Consider the following 17,394-nt stretch of genomic DNA (forward strand, 5'->3'; position numbering starts at 1 on the left):
GAAGTATGCAGAATGGTGCCGTCTGCGTAGAGGTGGATCAGAGAATCACCATCATTAAGTGCGACATCATTGATGTATACAGAGAAGAGTCGGCCCGAGAATTGAACCCTATGGCACCCCCGTAGAGACTGCCAGAGGTCCAGACAACAGGCCCTCCGATTTGACACACTGAACTCTATCAGAGAAGTAGTTGGTGAACCAGGTGAGGCAGTCATTTGAGAAACCAATGCTGCCGATAAGAATGTGGTGATTGACAGAGTCGAAAGCCTTGGCCGGGTTGATGAATACGGCTGCACAGTAATGTCTCTTATCGATATCGTTTAGGACCTTGAGCGTGGCTGAGGTACACCCATGACCAGCTCTGAAACCAGATTGCATAGCGGAGAAGGTACGGTGGGATTCGAAATGGTCGATAATCTGTTTGTTAACTTGGCTTTCGAAGACCTTAGATAGGCAGGGTAGGATAGATATAGGTCTGTAGCAGTTTGGGACTAGAGTGTTTCCCCCTTTGAAGAGGGGGATTATCGCTGCAGCTTTCCAATCTTTGGGAATCTCAGACGATACGAAAGAGTAGTTGAACAGGCTAGTAATAGGGATTGCAACAATTTCGGCAGATAATTTTAGAAAGAGAGGGTCCAGATTGTCTAGCCTGGCTGATTTGTAGGGGTCCAGATTGTGCAGCTCTTTCAGAACATCAGCTATATGGATTTGGGTGAAGAAGAAATGGGGGAGGCTTGGTTGAGTTGCTGTCGGGGGTGTCGGGCAGTTGACCGGGGTAGGGGTAGCCAGGTGCAAAGCATGACCAGCCGTAGAAAAATGCTTATTGAAATTCTCAATTATAGTGGATTTATCGGTGGTGACAGTGTTTCCTAGCCTCAGTGCAGTGGGCAGCTGGGAGGAGGTGCTCTTATTCTCCATGGACTTTACAGTGTCCCAGAACTTTTTTGAGTTTGTGCTACAGGATGCACATTTCAGTTTGAACAACCTAGCTTTTGCGTTCCTAACTGCCTGTGTATATTGGTTCCTAACTTCCCTGAAAAGTTGCATATCATGAGGGCTATTCGATGTTAATGCAGTACGCCACAGGAGCATGCTTATTTAAGATGGTGAGGAAGGCACTTTTAAAGAACAACCAGGCATCCTCTACTGACAGGATGAGGCCAATATCCTTCCAGGATACCCCGGCCAGGTCAATTAGAAAGGCCTGCTCGCTAAAGTGTTTTAGGGAGCGTTTGACAGTGATGAGGGGTGGTCGTTTGACCGCAGATCCATTACGGATGCAGGCAATGAGGCAGTGATCACAGATCTTGGTTGAAAAGGTGGTGTATTTGGAGGGCAGGTTGGTTAGGATGATATCTATGAGGGTGCCTGTGGTTATGGATTTGGGGTTGTACCTGGTAGGTTCATTGATCATTTGTGTGAGATTGAGGGCATCAAGCTTAGATTGTTTGATGGCCGGTGTGTTAAGCATGTCCCAGTTTAGGTCACCTAGCAGCACAAGCTCTGAAGATAGTTGGGGGGCAGTCAATTCACATATGGTGTCCAGGATACAGCTGGGGGCAGAGGGTGGTCTTTAGCAAGCGGCAACGTTGAGAGACTTGTTTCTGGAGAGGTGGATTTTTTAAAAGTAGAAGCTCGAATTGTTTGTGTATAGACCTGGATAGTAAGACAGAACTCTGCAGGCTATCTCTGCAGTAGATTGCAACTCTGCCCCCTTTGGCAGTTCTATCTTGGCTGAAAATGTTATTGTTAAGGATGGAAATTTCAGGGTTTTTGGTGGTCTTCCTAAGCCAGGATTCAGGCACGGCTAAGAGATCCGAATTGGCAGAGTGTGCTAAAACAGTGAATAAAACAAACTTAGGGAGGAGGCTTCTAATGTTAACATGGCATGAAACCAAGGCATTTACGGTTACAGAAGTCAACAAATGAGAGCACCTGGGGAATAGAGGTGGAGCTAGGCACTGCAGGTCCTGGATTAACCTCTACATCATCAGAGGAACAGAGGAGGAGTAGGATAAGGGTACGACTAAAGGCTATAAGAACTGGTCGTCTAGTACGTTCGGAACAGAGAGTAAAAGAGCAGGTTTTTGGGTGCGATAAAATAGATTCATGGCATAATGTACAGACAATGGTATAGTAGGATGTGAGTACATTGGAGGTAAACCTAGGCATTGAGTGATGATGAGAGAGATACTGTCTCTAGAAACATTTAAACCAGGTGATGTCATCGCATATGTGGGAGGTGGAACTAAATGGTTGGTTAAGGCATATTGAGCAGGGCTAGAGGCTCTACAGTGAAATAAAACAATAATCACTAACCAGTACAGTAATGGACAAGGCATATTGACATTAGGGAGAGGCATGCGTAGCCGAGGGATGATAAGGGTCCAGTGAATGGTTGGGCTGGATGGAGACACGGCGATTCAGACAGCTAGCAGGCCGGGGCTAGCAAGCTAGCAGAAGGGCCTTAGAGGAACATCGCGACTGAGGAAAGTCTGTTTTAGCCTCCTTGTGCGGTTCCGTCAATAGACCTGTCGTGGTGGATTAGTAGGGTTCCGTGTATTAGAGGGGTCCAGTCCAATTTGCAAATGGATCTATTCAGCTAACAGTCCAATATGCTCTAGACAGCTAGCGGGCCACGGCTAGCAGGCTAGCAGATTGGCATTCAATGGGGGCGTCGCAACGTATGAGCCAGTTGAGTAACCCTATCGAGCAGATTACGTCGGTAGTGCAGTCATGAAGAATCGGCGGGGTTCCGTACCCCATACCAGCAATTAAAGGGATCCAGCAGTGGCTGATGGACCTCTACAGCTAGCCGGGAGATGGGCCTAGCATGGGCTAGCTCCAAGCTAATTGGTGCTTGCTTTAGGACAGAGACGTTAGTTGTCTCTCGGATTGCAGATAGCTACCTGCAATGGTTTGAATCGCGTTGTACAAACTAGCGAAACCTCTCCGAGCTACAGGTAGCTGTTAACCGCTAGCAGTGGTTAGCTGGCTACTAGGTAGAAGCTAGTTAGCTGGCTATCTTCTGGGTTGCAGGAGAGTATTTTGAAGTTGAGGTTTAGAAAAATATTTTTAAAAGCTAAGCAAAGAAAAATATATATACATGGGACACGACAAGGCGAAGGACAATGATGTCTGACTGCTACACGCTCTTGGATATGAATAGAAAATAGAAAACTGAAATATCACATTTACATTTACCCTCAAACCCTTTACTTTGTTGAATCACCTCTGGCAGTGATTACAGCCTCGAGTCTTCTTGGGTATGACGCTACAAGCTTGGCACACCTGTTTTTGGGGAGTTTCTCTCATTCCTCTCAAGCTCTGTTAGGTTGGATGGGGAGTGTCCCTGCACAGCTATTTTCAGGTCTCTCCATAGATGTTCGAACGGGTTCAAGTCTGTGCTCTGGCTGGGCCACTCAAGGACATCCAGAGACTCCTGCAATGTCTTGGCTGTGTGCTTAGGGTAGTTGTCCTGTTAGAAGGTGATGAAATGGAGCAGGTTTTCATCAAGGAGCTCTCTGTACTTTTCTCCGTTCATCTTTCCCTCGATCCTGACTAGTCTCCCTTTCCCTGCCATTGAAAAACATCCCAACAGCATGATCTTGCCACCACCATACTTCACCGTAGGGATGATGTCAGGTTTCTTCCAGATGTGACGCTTGGCATTCAGGCCAAAGAGTTCAATCTTGGTTTCATCAGACCAAAGAATCTTGTTTCACATGGTCTGTAGCGGGCTGTCATGTGCCTTTTACTGCGGAGTTGCTTCCGTCTGGCCACTCTATAAAGGTCTGATTGGTGGAGCGCTGCAGAGATGGTTGTCCTTCTGGAAGGTTCTCCCATCTCCACAGAGGAGCTATGGAGCTCTGTCAGAGTAACCTGTCAGAGCAATATAGGAAAACACAGCGTAGCCTTTTGTTCATCCACCTGCCGTGTCAGATTTTTAAATTGTGCTTTACAGCGAAAGCAATCCAAGCGTTTGTGTAAGTTTATCGATCACACGATAAAACATTAAGTACACTTAGCATCAGGTAGCTCGGTCACGAAAATCAGAAAAGGAATCAAATTAATAGTTTACCTTTGATGATCTTCGGATGTTTTCACTCACGAGACTCCCAGTTACACAACAAATGTTCCTTTGTTCCATAAAGAGGATTTTATATCCAGAATACCTCCGTTTGTTTGTCGCGTTATGTTCAGAAATCCACAGGAAAGAGCGGTCACGACAACGCAGACGAAAATTCCAAATAGTTTCCATTATGTCCACAGAAACATGTCAAACGTTTTTTATAATCAAACCTCAGGTTGTTTTTAAAATATATAATCGATATATCAACCGCAAATGTCTTTCACAGTAGGAGAGGGGAAAACAATGGCTGTCCAAATTCTGTTGCACAAGCAAAACTCATGTGACCACTTGACACGATGTTATCGTTCTGGCTAATTTTTCAAAATAAAAGCCTGAAACTATGTCTGAAGACTGTTGACACCTTGAGGACACATTGAGGAAGCGATAGGAAAGGGAATCTGTTTCATATCCCTTTAAATGGAGTAAAGGGAGGCTATGGAACATGGAGTTTTCAAAATAGAAGCCACTTCCAGCTTTGATTTTCCTCAGGGTTTCGCCTGCAATATCAGTTCTGTTATACTCACAGACAATATTTTGACAGTTTTGGAAACTTTAGAGTTTTCTATCCAATACTAATAATAATAGGCATATATTAGCAACTGAGACTGAGGAGCTGGCCGTTTACAATGGGCACCTTTTCATCCAAGCTACTCAATACTGCCCATGCAGCCATATGAAGTTAAGAATGATGGAGGCCACTGTGTTCTTAAGGACCTTCAATGCTGCAAAAATGCAATAAAATACTTTGTCATTATGGGGTGTTGTGTGTAGATTGAGGAAAACATATGTCTAACCAATGTTCAAATAAGGCTGTAATGTAACAATGTGGAAAAAGTGAAGGGGTCTGAGTACTTTCGAATGCACTGTAAGTAAACTGCGATATCACTAGAGAATTAATCAGGTTAATCTTCTCATTCAGTGTTTCCCTCTCCACAGTTTCAAGATTCTATATATCTATTTTGCTAAGTTTTCTACCAAAGTTATTGGTTGCAAGGTTGCTAAACTTTTCCGGGATATGTACACCAAGCACATCAACTTCACCATCTGCCCGTATAATTCGGGAGACCACATGGCAATTTAAAGTCCGTAATGTAGTGCACTTATGATAGTTGGGTTTTAGTCTAGAGAAACTGGAAATATTATACAGGTCCTCAAAGAGGCCCTTCATGGTTGAAGATCAAGGACTCAAGAGAACTTGATTTGTTTGCGTACATTGATACTTTTGCTTCTAATCCATACATTTTTTAAATTTCCCAGGTCCCCAATGAAGATCGAGGACTCAAGAGAGAACTTGAATCATCAGCGTACATTGATACATTTGCCTCTAATCCATACATTTTTTGTCCCTTAATGTTATCATTAGATACATTTTTTAAAGCTAACAGTTCAATGGCCATAATAAATAGGTATGGTGACAGAGGACAACCTTGTTTTACACCGCTTGACAATTCAAAGTTCTCAGAGAAGTAACAGTTATTATTTTACATAAAGGATTGTTGTAAATTACTTTTACCCATTTTATGAGAGATTCTACAAACTTTAAAGAATCCATGCACCTATAAACACATTCTAGAGGTATTGTATCAAAGGCTTTTCTCAAAATCTGCAATAAAGATTATACCTGGTTTCCCTACATTCTAATAGTTTTCCATTATTTCTAGTAGTTGTCTCATGTCTCCAATATGCCTGCCTTTGAAGAATCCCTTCAGATTGTGATGAATAATGTCCGATAGGACCTTTTAAATTCTATGAACATTCCATTTTTCCAATATTTTTTAATCGCAACTTTGAAGGGTGAGGGGCCTCCAATTTTTAAAGAGACTGGGTCTTTGTACTGGCTCCTGCTTCAGTAGGCGAGAGAGATCAGCCCCTCTTTTTGTGTGTCCGAGACTTTGAAATGAATCAATTGCCAACCATAGTTCGGCATGTGTAATTAGGCCTTCAAGATTTTTTTTTGTGTCTCAGATAATTTTACATTAAAACTCATCGGGGGAGGTTGGAGTTGGAACTTGACAAGATAATATTTGTTTAAAATATTGATCAATTTTTTTACGGTTTCAACCGCAACCTACTTAAAATGAATACTGTGTATTAATCACACTAAATAGTATTTAAAATATAATGTTTAGTAAAAATGAATGCAATAACAAACAAATATCAGCATACTAGGCTCATCCTACAGAGAATGGTTCATCTAATGTGTAATTACATTGATTCAAGCCATTTGTTCATTTTGAAATTCTCAAATGACAATTCTCTTCCTCAATTGTGTGCAGCGAATTCTACTAGATGAAAAGTCTAAACGAGCATTCGTGGGAATTGGCCTATATGGATAGGGCTAAATTGAAATATTTCTTACAGAAGAAACATGAAAAGCATATGCATAACTATGGTAGCAATTGTAAGGAGATGATGGGAAATGTATTTGATTTGTTGTGGGCACTCAAAGTTCACCTGACACAAGACTGAAACCAAATATTACACAGTTGATTTGATGTGCATTTTGCATTTACTGTACTTTTCCCCGCATTTGTTGATAGAGAAAAAATTAAAAGATGACAAGGGTTTGAGAGGGAGGACTAACTGGTGTCTCCAAGTGGCCACACACCACTTCAAAGTGTGCATAGTTCTGAAGTAATTTCAATACACTTGTATGCCTCGTGTGAGAGCAGAAAAGATTGTTAAAATACTGTAATTGCATCAAATTGTTATTTTATGCAACAGAATAGGGGGTTCTTAGAACACTCATCTGTGTGTGTTCTACTGAGAATGGGCCTCTGGGGGCTTAATGCTGAGAGAAGATGTAAGCCTTGGGTGATAAACCTAACAAGACCGCATTCCATAGCATGAGTTGATGTTTCTGTTCTATGAGGTACCAGGGTGGAGATTCAGTATGGATAATAATCACAAGGTTAGGATTCGTATAAAAGATACTGTTTGCTGTGAATTATTAGTATCTGCTGTAAAGACTGTTCTCTTCGTGTAGAAATCAGGGTCTGGCCCACAATACAAAGTTCCTATTCCATACATCTGTGATTTTTCATGAAAATCCAGGAGGATGGACTTTGCAATAAAATGCTGTGGCTTAGTCCTGCTGGTTGGGCTCTCAACGAATTACTGACGGGTGGGTCTTTGACAAGCTCCATTACTGCAGTAATTCAATTATAAAGTTAAATTGTTTTGAAGAAATCTAAAAGTCTCTAATTTGATTAGAATAATTCCACCACACTCAAAGAAGAGTCTCCAACTATAAGGTGTTTTTTGAGTATTTACCTGTTGACGGTTATGTGCCCAGTGACCTGTTATCCGCTGCATATCCTCTCTGTACCATAACAACCAAGTATGTTGTTAGGGCATTGACTCAGTTTATTTCTATTTTAGGAATACCCAAAATTATTCAAAGTGATCAAGGTTCCAACTTAACATGTTCGCACAGGTGTTACGCCAACTTCGCATCAGACACAATTTTGGGAGCCCTCAGCCATTTTACGAGATGGGGAGCTGCAGAGCCCCCTAGGAATCTGTCATCTTATGTAAATGACTTCAGGCGACGCCTGTATGCAACTGGGGAGATGGATAAGGAAAAGTTAACATCTTCTCAGTGTAAGATGAAGGGACTGTTTGACTGGCGAGCTGATCACCACCAGTTCAGTCCTGGTGACCAAGTCCTCACTCTGTTACCTATTGTTGGTTCTCCATTTCAGGCTAAATTTAGTGGACCATATACAGTGGTAAGTCAGGTTTCTGAGTTGAACTATGTGGTTGCAACTCCTCAAAGGAAAAAGGCTACACAGCTCTGTCATATGAACTTGTTGAAGCCTTACTATGCATGTCCTTCTATTCCATCCTCTATTGCCTCAGACTTGCCTTTACCTGCAGGGGACACTAAACCTGTTATTTTAACGAGTTCAAGACCTGAGTTGTTATTGGGTCCTTATGTTTCACCCACAGTGGCAGTTTGTTGTGAGGGGAGGCTGCTTAGCCCAAATGATGGTGTCCTGGAAGGACGATTAAATAATTCAGTCTTTAGGTAGTTTTGATACTCTGCTGGGACACTTGTCTGTTCCTTGTTGTGCCGAGCTGGTTCATTTGATCATGAGTTTTACAGACACCTTCTCGTACCCATTTGGTAAATCATGATATTGACGTTGGTGATGCCCCACCTATCCGGCAATTATTTACTGCGTGTCATTTGAGAAACATAAACATTTAAACTCTGAGATTCAGTACATGCTTGTTAATGACATTGCTGAACCTTGTCTTTTGGTTCATAAGCAGGATGGAACATTTAGGTTTTGCAGAGACTACCAAAAGTTAAGTGTGACAACCTGATTCCTACCCACTTCCCCGCATGGAAGACTGTGTTGATTAAGTTGGTTCTGCTGCAGTCAGATAGCCAGGAAATTGAGCGTCCTGTGGCATACTTCTCCAAGACGTTCAACAGTTATCAGCTAAACTAATCTTTGGTGGAGAAGGAGGCTCTTGCCCTGATCTAGGCTCTCCAACACTTCGATGTGTATGTAGGTACGGTATAGTGCCTCTAGTTGTGTATATACTAATCACAGCCCACCTTTTTACACTCGATGCAGTGTCCGAACCAGGTTGATGTGGTGGTGTCTGTACCTTCAAGCTCTTCCTCTCGAGATTCATCATATTAAAAGGGCGGGCAATGTTTTGGGCGAATGCGTTGTCTGTGCATGAAGCTTGAAGCTTCAGCAACAATACAGACCTGCTCAGGTGTCTCCAGACAGAGCCCCTGACAGCATGGGAATATGAAAATGCATGATTTCTCTCTGGCCAACTGCTTGGAACATGTTTTCTCTGACATTAGAGCCATCCTGAGGAAAAAATTCTGAATTGTTGAAGATTAATCATTTAACATATTTTGAAATATTATGGGGGTGAGAAAAAAGCTATTTGTACAATAACAGTTTGACTTTGCCTTCAGAAGAAAGATGTAAGGATTAATAAGAACAAAAATATTAATAAATAGAGTGAGTTTAAAAGCTACGAATTTTCTGGGGACTGTAATGAGATTTTGAAGGGCAGAGAATAAAACTTAATTCACATGATATAGTGCAAAAATAGGCAATATGACGAAGTCACATATTCCTATTACTTTTAGCTCTGACATTCATTTAATTTACCTTGTATTGCTTTGGTAGGATAAACAGCCTTTGCTGTCCCTATTATTTCAGAGGGAATGGATGCTACACAGGCACAGGCGGTGTATTTGTGGTGTGTGCATGTGTGTAGGATGGAGGTGGCCATGTGTGTTTAAATGAGGATGTGTATTCCCAGAGCCTGAGTGAGCTGCTGCTCATGTTGTGTTCAGTTCATTTTCCTCTCTGTCTGGAATAACACACAGATGAGCATGTTATGTGAGAGTACTGTAGCCACATACTGTAGGTATCACCTTTACAGGCCAGAGAGGACCACTCAACCCTCATCTAATGTGCTTTCAACTTGAAGGTTATTTACAGATTAAGATAATAATGTGATGTTTTAGTTTTCCATTCTTTAAACTGCAATTTATACTCTATGCATACTTGAAAAAGGATAGCATATACCATTTTATTAGTTTATCACATTTGTTTACAGTGCATTCAGAAATATTCAGACCCCTTGACTTTTTCCACATTTGGTTACATTACAATTTATTTTTATAATGTTTTTCCTCATCAATCAACACACAATACCCCATAATGACAAAGCAATAACAGGTTTTTAAATGTATTAAAAATAAAGAACAGAAATACATTTTTTACATAAGTATTCAGACCCTTTTGCTATGAGACTTGAAATTGATCTTCTTTCCATTGATCACCCTTGAGAGGTTTCTACAACTTGATTGGAGTTCACCTGTGGTAAATTAAATTGATTTGACATGAGGTGACCAAGAACCCAATGGTCACTCTGAAAGAGCTCCAGAGCTCCTCTGTGGAGATGGGAGAACCTTCCAGAAGGACAACCATCTCTGCCACACTCAATCAATCAGGCCTTTATGGTAGTGGCCAGACGGAAGCCACTCAGGAAAAGGAACATAACAGACCACTTGGAGTTTGCCAAAAAGGCACATAAAGCACCCAGACCAGGAGAATGAAGATGCTCTGGACTGATGAAACCAAGATTGAACTCTTTGGTCTGAATGCCAAGTGTCACGTATGGAGGAAACCTGGCACCATCCCTACGGTCAGTTGTGTAAAGTACTTAAGTAAAAAATACTTTAAAGTACTACTTAAGTATTTTGGGGGGTATCTGTACTTTACTATTTATTTTTTTGATTACTTTTACTTAACTACATTCCTAAAGACAATATTGTACTTTTTACTCCATGCGTTTTTCCTAACAACCCAAAGTACTTGATATATTTTGAACGCTTAGCAGGACAGGAAAATTGTGAGATTCACAAACTTATCAAGAGAACATGTGGTCATCCTTACTGCCTCTGGTCTGGCAGACTCACTAAACACAAATGCATATTTTGTAAATAATGTCTGAGTGTTGGTGTGCCCTTGGCTATCCTTACATTTTAAAAACAAGAAAGTGGTTCCATCTGCGTAGCTTAATAAGGAATTAGAAATTATTTATACTTTTACTTCTACATTTGATACGTATATTAAGTATATTTTAGCAATTACATGTACTTTTGTTACAAAAGTATATTTACTCAAGTGCTATTTTTATGGGTGACTTTTACTTGAGTAATTTTCCATTAGGGTATCTATTATTTTACTCAAGTATAACAATTGGGTACTTTTTCCACCACTGCAGGCTGATATTGCTGCCAAAGTTGCTTCAACAAAGTACTGAGTAAAGGTTCTAAATACTTATTTAAATGTTATTTCACTTTATTTTTTAATTATTTTGTAAAAAATTCAAAATCCTGGTTTTGCATTGTCATTATGGGGTATTGTGTGTAGATTGATGAGGAAAAAAATGTATTTAATCCATTTTAGAATAAGGCTGTAACGTTACAAAATGTGGAAAAAGTCAAGGTGTCTGAATACTTTTCCCAAATGTACTCTAAATCTTGAAATGTGACCGGTTTAAAGAATCTATGCATATGTCACATATCATCTACTTTACAGAAGAGGAATTTCAATGTTTTTATATGTGACCCGTTTCAGGAAACTAGGCGTGTGACGCAAGTCACGACTTCACAGGAGAGCAATTTTTGGTGCAGAAATGCCTTCTGGAACATTTGAACTCTCATGTGCCTTACAAACAAACATTTATGCCATCTGTAAATACGATTAAAGTTGTTATATTACGAGCCTAGTTGGTTTAGCGACAGAAAAAGGCAGGGACATTCGCACTAGCCATGATTGGCTGAGATAATGAGTGGGCTGGATATTCCGAGAGAGGAGTTTCAGATTGGTCTACGGTGTAGCATCTTGTGTTACTAAAATGAGCTGCTCGTTATGCGTAGATAAACCTTTCTACTGCAGTTTTTTTTGAAAGATATGTTAGCTATGAAGAACTGCAACTATATTGCAACTTCTCTCAATAACTTTGCTGCCTTGAATTTATCAGGCACTATTGACAAAGGTCAGAGTGAAAAAGTTGTGATGGTCTACTTTCTGGAGGACGACTGTGCAATGCTGACTCTCTCTGACTCTGAAAATAAATCTGAGCATGAGGAAATCCCTGATTTAGATAACATTTTCATTGAAGAAGACATTGTAGAGTCTTCTGATGAGAGTGATGGGGAAGAAACGGTGATCAACAGTGTTGTCACAGAAGAAGTTGACCGAGTTTTGAAATCATTGGAATGTCTGGTAGAAGCAGTATGATAAGGAGATTAATACACTTCTGGGGTTTGCTAGACTAGGGAGTCGAAAAGAGAACACAGTAGGTTGTTACATAAAACACCTGTCTCCGGATTACATCTTCAAACTAAGGGCAACCATGGCATCAGTGACAGAGAGGGAGAAAGATCTGATGATTCTTATAGCATTGCACACAGTCAGTGTGAAGCAGAGTGACTTTACACAACTGGCCAAGCAAGCTGTACAAACAAAACGGAAATGACCCAGGACGTCTTATTTAATGAAAGGGTTTGCAGTCTGTCGTGAAGCGTGTATACGGGTAAGAGTCTAGCTACAGTTTCAGATATTATACGTTTCTAATTTTGTCAAAGTTGTTTTCATTGAAAGTTAAACGCTTACTGTTAGCTAGCTAGCTGACGTTAGATGGCTGGCTTGTTAGCCAACATTACATGTATGATCTGTGTGTAGTGATATCTCAGAATGCAATTTCACATTGCTAGTTACAGCCTAATGTTAGCTAGCTAACTAGCTAACATTGAACCTATTTGGTTAACTTTAGCTAGCTATGACAATCGGTTTGTATTGCTAGTACTCTATGGATTGAGATTATGGTTCATTGTTTGGCTACCTGTCTACATGTTTAAAACAAAATACCCCAAGTTAAAGCTTACTGTTAGCTAGCTAGCTGATGTCCAATCAAGTTAGCCTGGTGTGTTGACAGTGATTACGGCTATCTATTGTATAATAATGCTCAAATATTTTTATCTGGTATTTGACTTTCAGCATCAGTAGAACACGCCTGACTCTCCTCCACCAGTAATACAAGGAGAAGGGTCTAATGCCTCCCAAAAAGAGAGCTTGCTCAAGCAAGCACAGGTTATACCTGAAGCATGAGGACTTGCAGCGAGTGGTGAACTTCAACAACTATGCAGAGGATGATACCCAGGACACAAACACTTTGGTGGAAAGCTGCTGCAATCCCATGTGACAAAAGCAGCAGTGTGGGGTCTCTACAAGGATTCAATGACAACCCTTGGTATGTAAAGCATAAACAACACATTTTGATTATTTAATTGACCTCCAACATGATTGCTCACTACTTTTATTGATCTCACATTATTTCTGTATTTTCCAGAGGTACATGTAAATTGCTGCCCCACATCTCAAGCACTAAGCCCACACAAGCTCCACCACAGTTTATTTATTTGTATTTTACCTTTATTTAACCAGGCAAGTCAGTTAAGAACAAATGCTTATTTTCAATGACGGCCTAGGAACAGTGGGTTAGCTGCCTGTTCAGGGGCAGAATGACAGATTTGTACCTTGTCAGCTCGGGGGTTTGAACTTGCAACCGTCTGGTTACTAGTCCAACGCTCTAACCACTAGGCTACCCTGCCGCCCCGAGTGTGGACCTTCACTTCCTGACCACAGGCCACACCAAGTTTCCCCCCAACTGGTGCTTTGGCCTCATCAAGCAGCGCTTCAGAAAGACCAGTGAACACTTTTTCTGAGATTGCTGGTGTTGTGAAGGACATCACTGTGACATAGGTCAACATCCCACAGCTGGTTGGACTGGAGGATGGTACGGTGCTGGTGGAAAGCTATGGCTGGCAACATCATCTGACTTCAGGCCGCTGCCAAAGATCAAGCAGTTCCAGAAATTCAGGTGACTATCATTTTCATTGCATTCTATGAGGTTATTCTTATTATCTAAACTTTGGAGGTGAATTGATGTTGTGCAAGGTTGTAATGTCTTCTAAAATGTTTTTGTTATTTCCTGTTTTACAGCTTCGATGCTCTGGAACCTGGTGTTGTCACCAAGGAGTGTTCGGACTCAGTCAGGACCAGGTGTCAGCTGCTGCGCAACGCTGACACTCTTCCTCCCGTAGGTGATCTGCCTGTACAAGCACCACCTGGACAGAACACAGCTAGACAAATTTAGCTTTTGGGGAAGATCAGGGAGTTTTGTGACAAAGAGGGTATGGACATCACATGCCCTGCACTAAAGTCAAGGGCAGGACAGGCTCTCCGAATGTAGATTCCCTTGTCCATGCGTGGTTTGGACAGACCAATCTTCAGCACTATCTGCAGTGCCTCTTTTCACATCATTCTCTCCTAACACACATGACATATGTTGCTGCTACTATTTTTTATATATTTTTTTATCCTGCAGCTCAGCCACCTTACCCCTGAGTCTATGCATATAAATACCTCATCAATCACTGATATTGTTATTGATATTGTTCTTGTACATACTGTATATTATATATTTCTTATATTGACACTATCTATTTCTGATATTGCTACTATGCAAGTAACCATTTGATGAAAGGTGCCCAGAGTAAATGGCCTGCTCCCCAGTCTCATTTGCTAATATATGCATATTACTATTGGTATTGGATAGAAAACACTCTGAAGTTTCTGAAACTGTTTGAATGATGTCTGTGAGTATAACAGAACTCATATGGCAGGCAAAAACCTGAGAAGGAATCCAAACAGGAAGTGAGAAATCTGAGGCTGGTATATTTTCAAACCATTCCCTTTTCAAATCCCTGTTAGAAATGAATGAAGATTCACTTCCTAGGGCTTCCACTAGATGTCAACAGTCTTTAGAAATGTGAATGAGGCTTCTGCTGTGTTGTGGGGCTGAATAAGAACAGAATGCATCAGACTACTGGCAGAGTGCCAGTTCCACATCACGCGCAAAGCAAAGCACATGATATCTTCCTGTGTTCCGTTCCTCCTCTAGACACAAAGGAATTCTCTTGGTGGAACTTTATTGAAGCTATATGTTAACATCCTAATGATTGATTCTGTAGTTAGTTTGAAATGTTTCTCCGACCTGTCATATAACTTTTTGACGTTTATTTCCGAAGAAACTGTCGACCAGCTCCAGCGTTTGGATAGGTGTACCAAACACGCTTACAAAAGCAGCTAATTGGACATAAATAATAGACATTATCGAACAAATCAAGCATTTATTGTGGACCTGGTATTCCTGGGAGACTTTCTGATGAAGATCATCAAAGGTAAGGGAATATTTAGCATGTAATTTATGGTTATAGTTGACTCCAACATGGCGGCTATGCGACTATTATTCTGAGCGCCGTCTCAGATTATTGCATGGTTTTATTTCTCCGTAAAGTTTTTAAAAAATCTGACACAGAGTTTGCATTATTAAGGAGAGATATATATATCATTCCATGTGTAACTTGTATTATCATCTACATTTATGATGAGTATTTCTGTTGAATCGATGTGGCCATGCAAAATCACTGGATATTTTTGGAACTAGTGAATGTAATGCACCAATGTAAACTCAGATTATCAAACAAAACATACATGTATTGTGTAACATGAAGTCCTATGAGTGTCATCTGATGAAGATTATCAAAGGTTAGTGATTCATTTTATCTCTATTTGTGCTTTTTTTTCTCTCTCTTTGGCTGGAAAAATTGGCTGTGTATTTCTGTGAGTTGTTGGTGACCTAACATAATCGTTTGTGGTGCTTTCCCCGTAAATCCTATTTGAAATCGGACACTGGTGGGATTAACAGCAAGACTACCTTGAAAACGATATAAGATACATGTATGATTGAGGAATTTTATTTATGAGATTTCTGTTATTTTGAATTTGGCGCCCTGTACTTTCACTAGTTGTCATATCACTCCCGTTAGCGGGATTGCAGCCATAAGAAGTTAAACCCTTTACAATGAAGATCTGTGAATTTATTTGGATTTTTACGAATTGTCTTTGAAAGACAGGGTCCTGAAAAAGGGAAGTTTCTTTTATTGCTGAGTTTAATACAAAAAAATAAAGCAAATTGGATGGAAAATGTGAATTTTATCAATCTCTTTAATCTTCAACATAGAAATGCTACCAAAAATAATTTACAGAATCGCTACAAAGAAGTCATCCATGATTCAACAAATTATATTTTGAAAGAGGAAGCAAAATATTTTAAGCATGTTTTCTTCTCAGTCTCCTTATTTCAAAATAATAAACCACGTCAAATTAACACCATTTACAGAAAGACTTGTGTGGAGGCCAATTTACAGGAGGAACTTGAGGCAATTCAATATTTTCAGTCTGGAAAATATACCATTAGCGGTATAGCAGACCTTTGAGGTACTCAAAGATCTATTATTACCATGTTTAATTACTCCTATTAAAAATGTAGACCTTTCAGGTATTCAACAAGGTCTGGTTTCATTCCTACTAAAACAGGATGCAGGTGGTAGGTAAAAATCCAGTCCACTTATAAAAAACACAAATGTTGTGATGCGAAGAACTTGCAAAATCAATAGCACAGAATAAAAAAGATTGCTCAAGATGAACAATATCTGGTAGACAGGTTTGTTTTACATGGATGATATATTTGAGATATTATACGACAGTTACTTGAAATAATGGAACATTATGAAACAAAGATACCAGGCCTGGTCATAGCAGATTTCAAAAAGGTGTTTGATAAAGTACGACTATAATTTATTTTAAAATGCCAGTGACTCTAACTTTAACCAATTGTATGTACAGCAACCTCAAGTGTAAAATAATAAATAAATGGTTACGTAACTTGTTTGGGATAGGGGGCACATTTTCACTTTTGGATGAATAGCGTGACCAGAGTGAACTGCCTCCTACTCTCTCCCAGCTGCTAATATATGCTTATTGTTATTAAATAGATAACACTGACGTTTTTAAAACAGTTTGAATGATGTCTGTGAGTATAACAGAACTCATATGGCAGGCAAAAACCTGAGAAATCTGAGGTTTGTAGTTTTTTAACTCACCCCTATCGAATACACATGGGATATGGGTTATTTTGCACTTCCTAAGGCTTCCACTAGAAGGCTGCTCATGTGAAGGGGGGCCGGATAGGATCTGTTTGACTAAGTGGTCTGCCTACAGCCTCGTTCTCAGTCATGCGCTTTCACATGAGAACGACCTGCGTTCCATTGCTTTGCTACAGACAATAGAATTCTCCAGTTGGAACATTATTGAACTATTATGTATAACCTCTCTTGGGTAGGGGGCAGTATTTTGAAGTTTGGATGACAAACGTGCCTAAAGTAAACTGCCTGTTACTCAGGCCCAGAAGCTCGGATATGCAGATGCATGGTAGTATTGGATACAGAACACTCTGAAGTTTACAGAACTGTTAAAATAATGTCTGTGAGTATAACAGAACTGATATGGCAGGCAAAAACCAGAGGAAAATTCATCCAGGAAGTGGGATTCTTTTGTTTTCCATTGAATTCCTATTGACTATGTTATGGGTTAGGGCCCAGATTTCAGTTCCTATGGCTTCCACTAGATGTCAACAGTCTTTAGACATGCTTTCAGGCTTGTATTTTGAAAAATGACGAGTAAAAATCCATTTTGGTCAGATGACAGGGGAAGTATGCAGAGCTGCTTTGCACGCATGACCGATAGCTCGCCGGTCGTTGTTTTTCCTTTCTATTGAAAACGCTATTGTCCGGTTGAAAT

This window comes from Oncorhynchus tshawytscha, linkage group LG06, assembly GCF_018296145.1.
Source record: "Oncorhynchus tshawytscha isolate Ot180627B linkage group LG06, Otsh_v2.0, whole genome shotgun sequence".
Classification (NCBI taxonomy): Eukaryota; Metazoa; Chordata; class Actinopteri; order Salmoniformes; family Salmonidae; genus Oncorhynchus; species Oncorhynchus tshawytscha.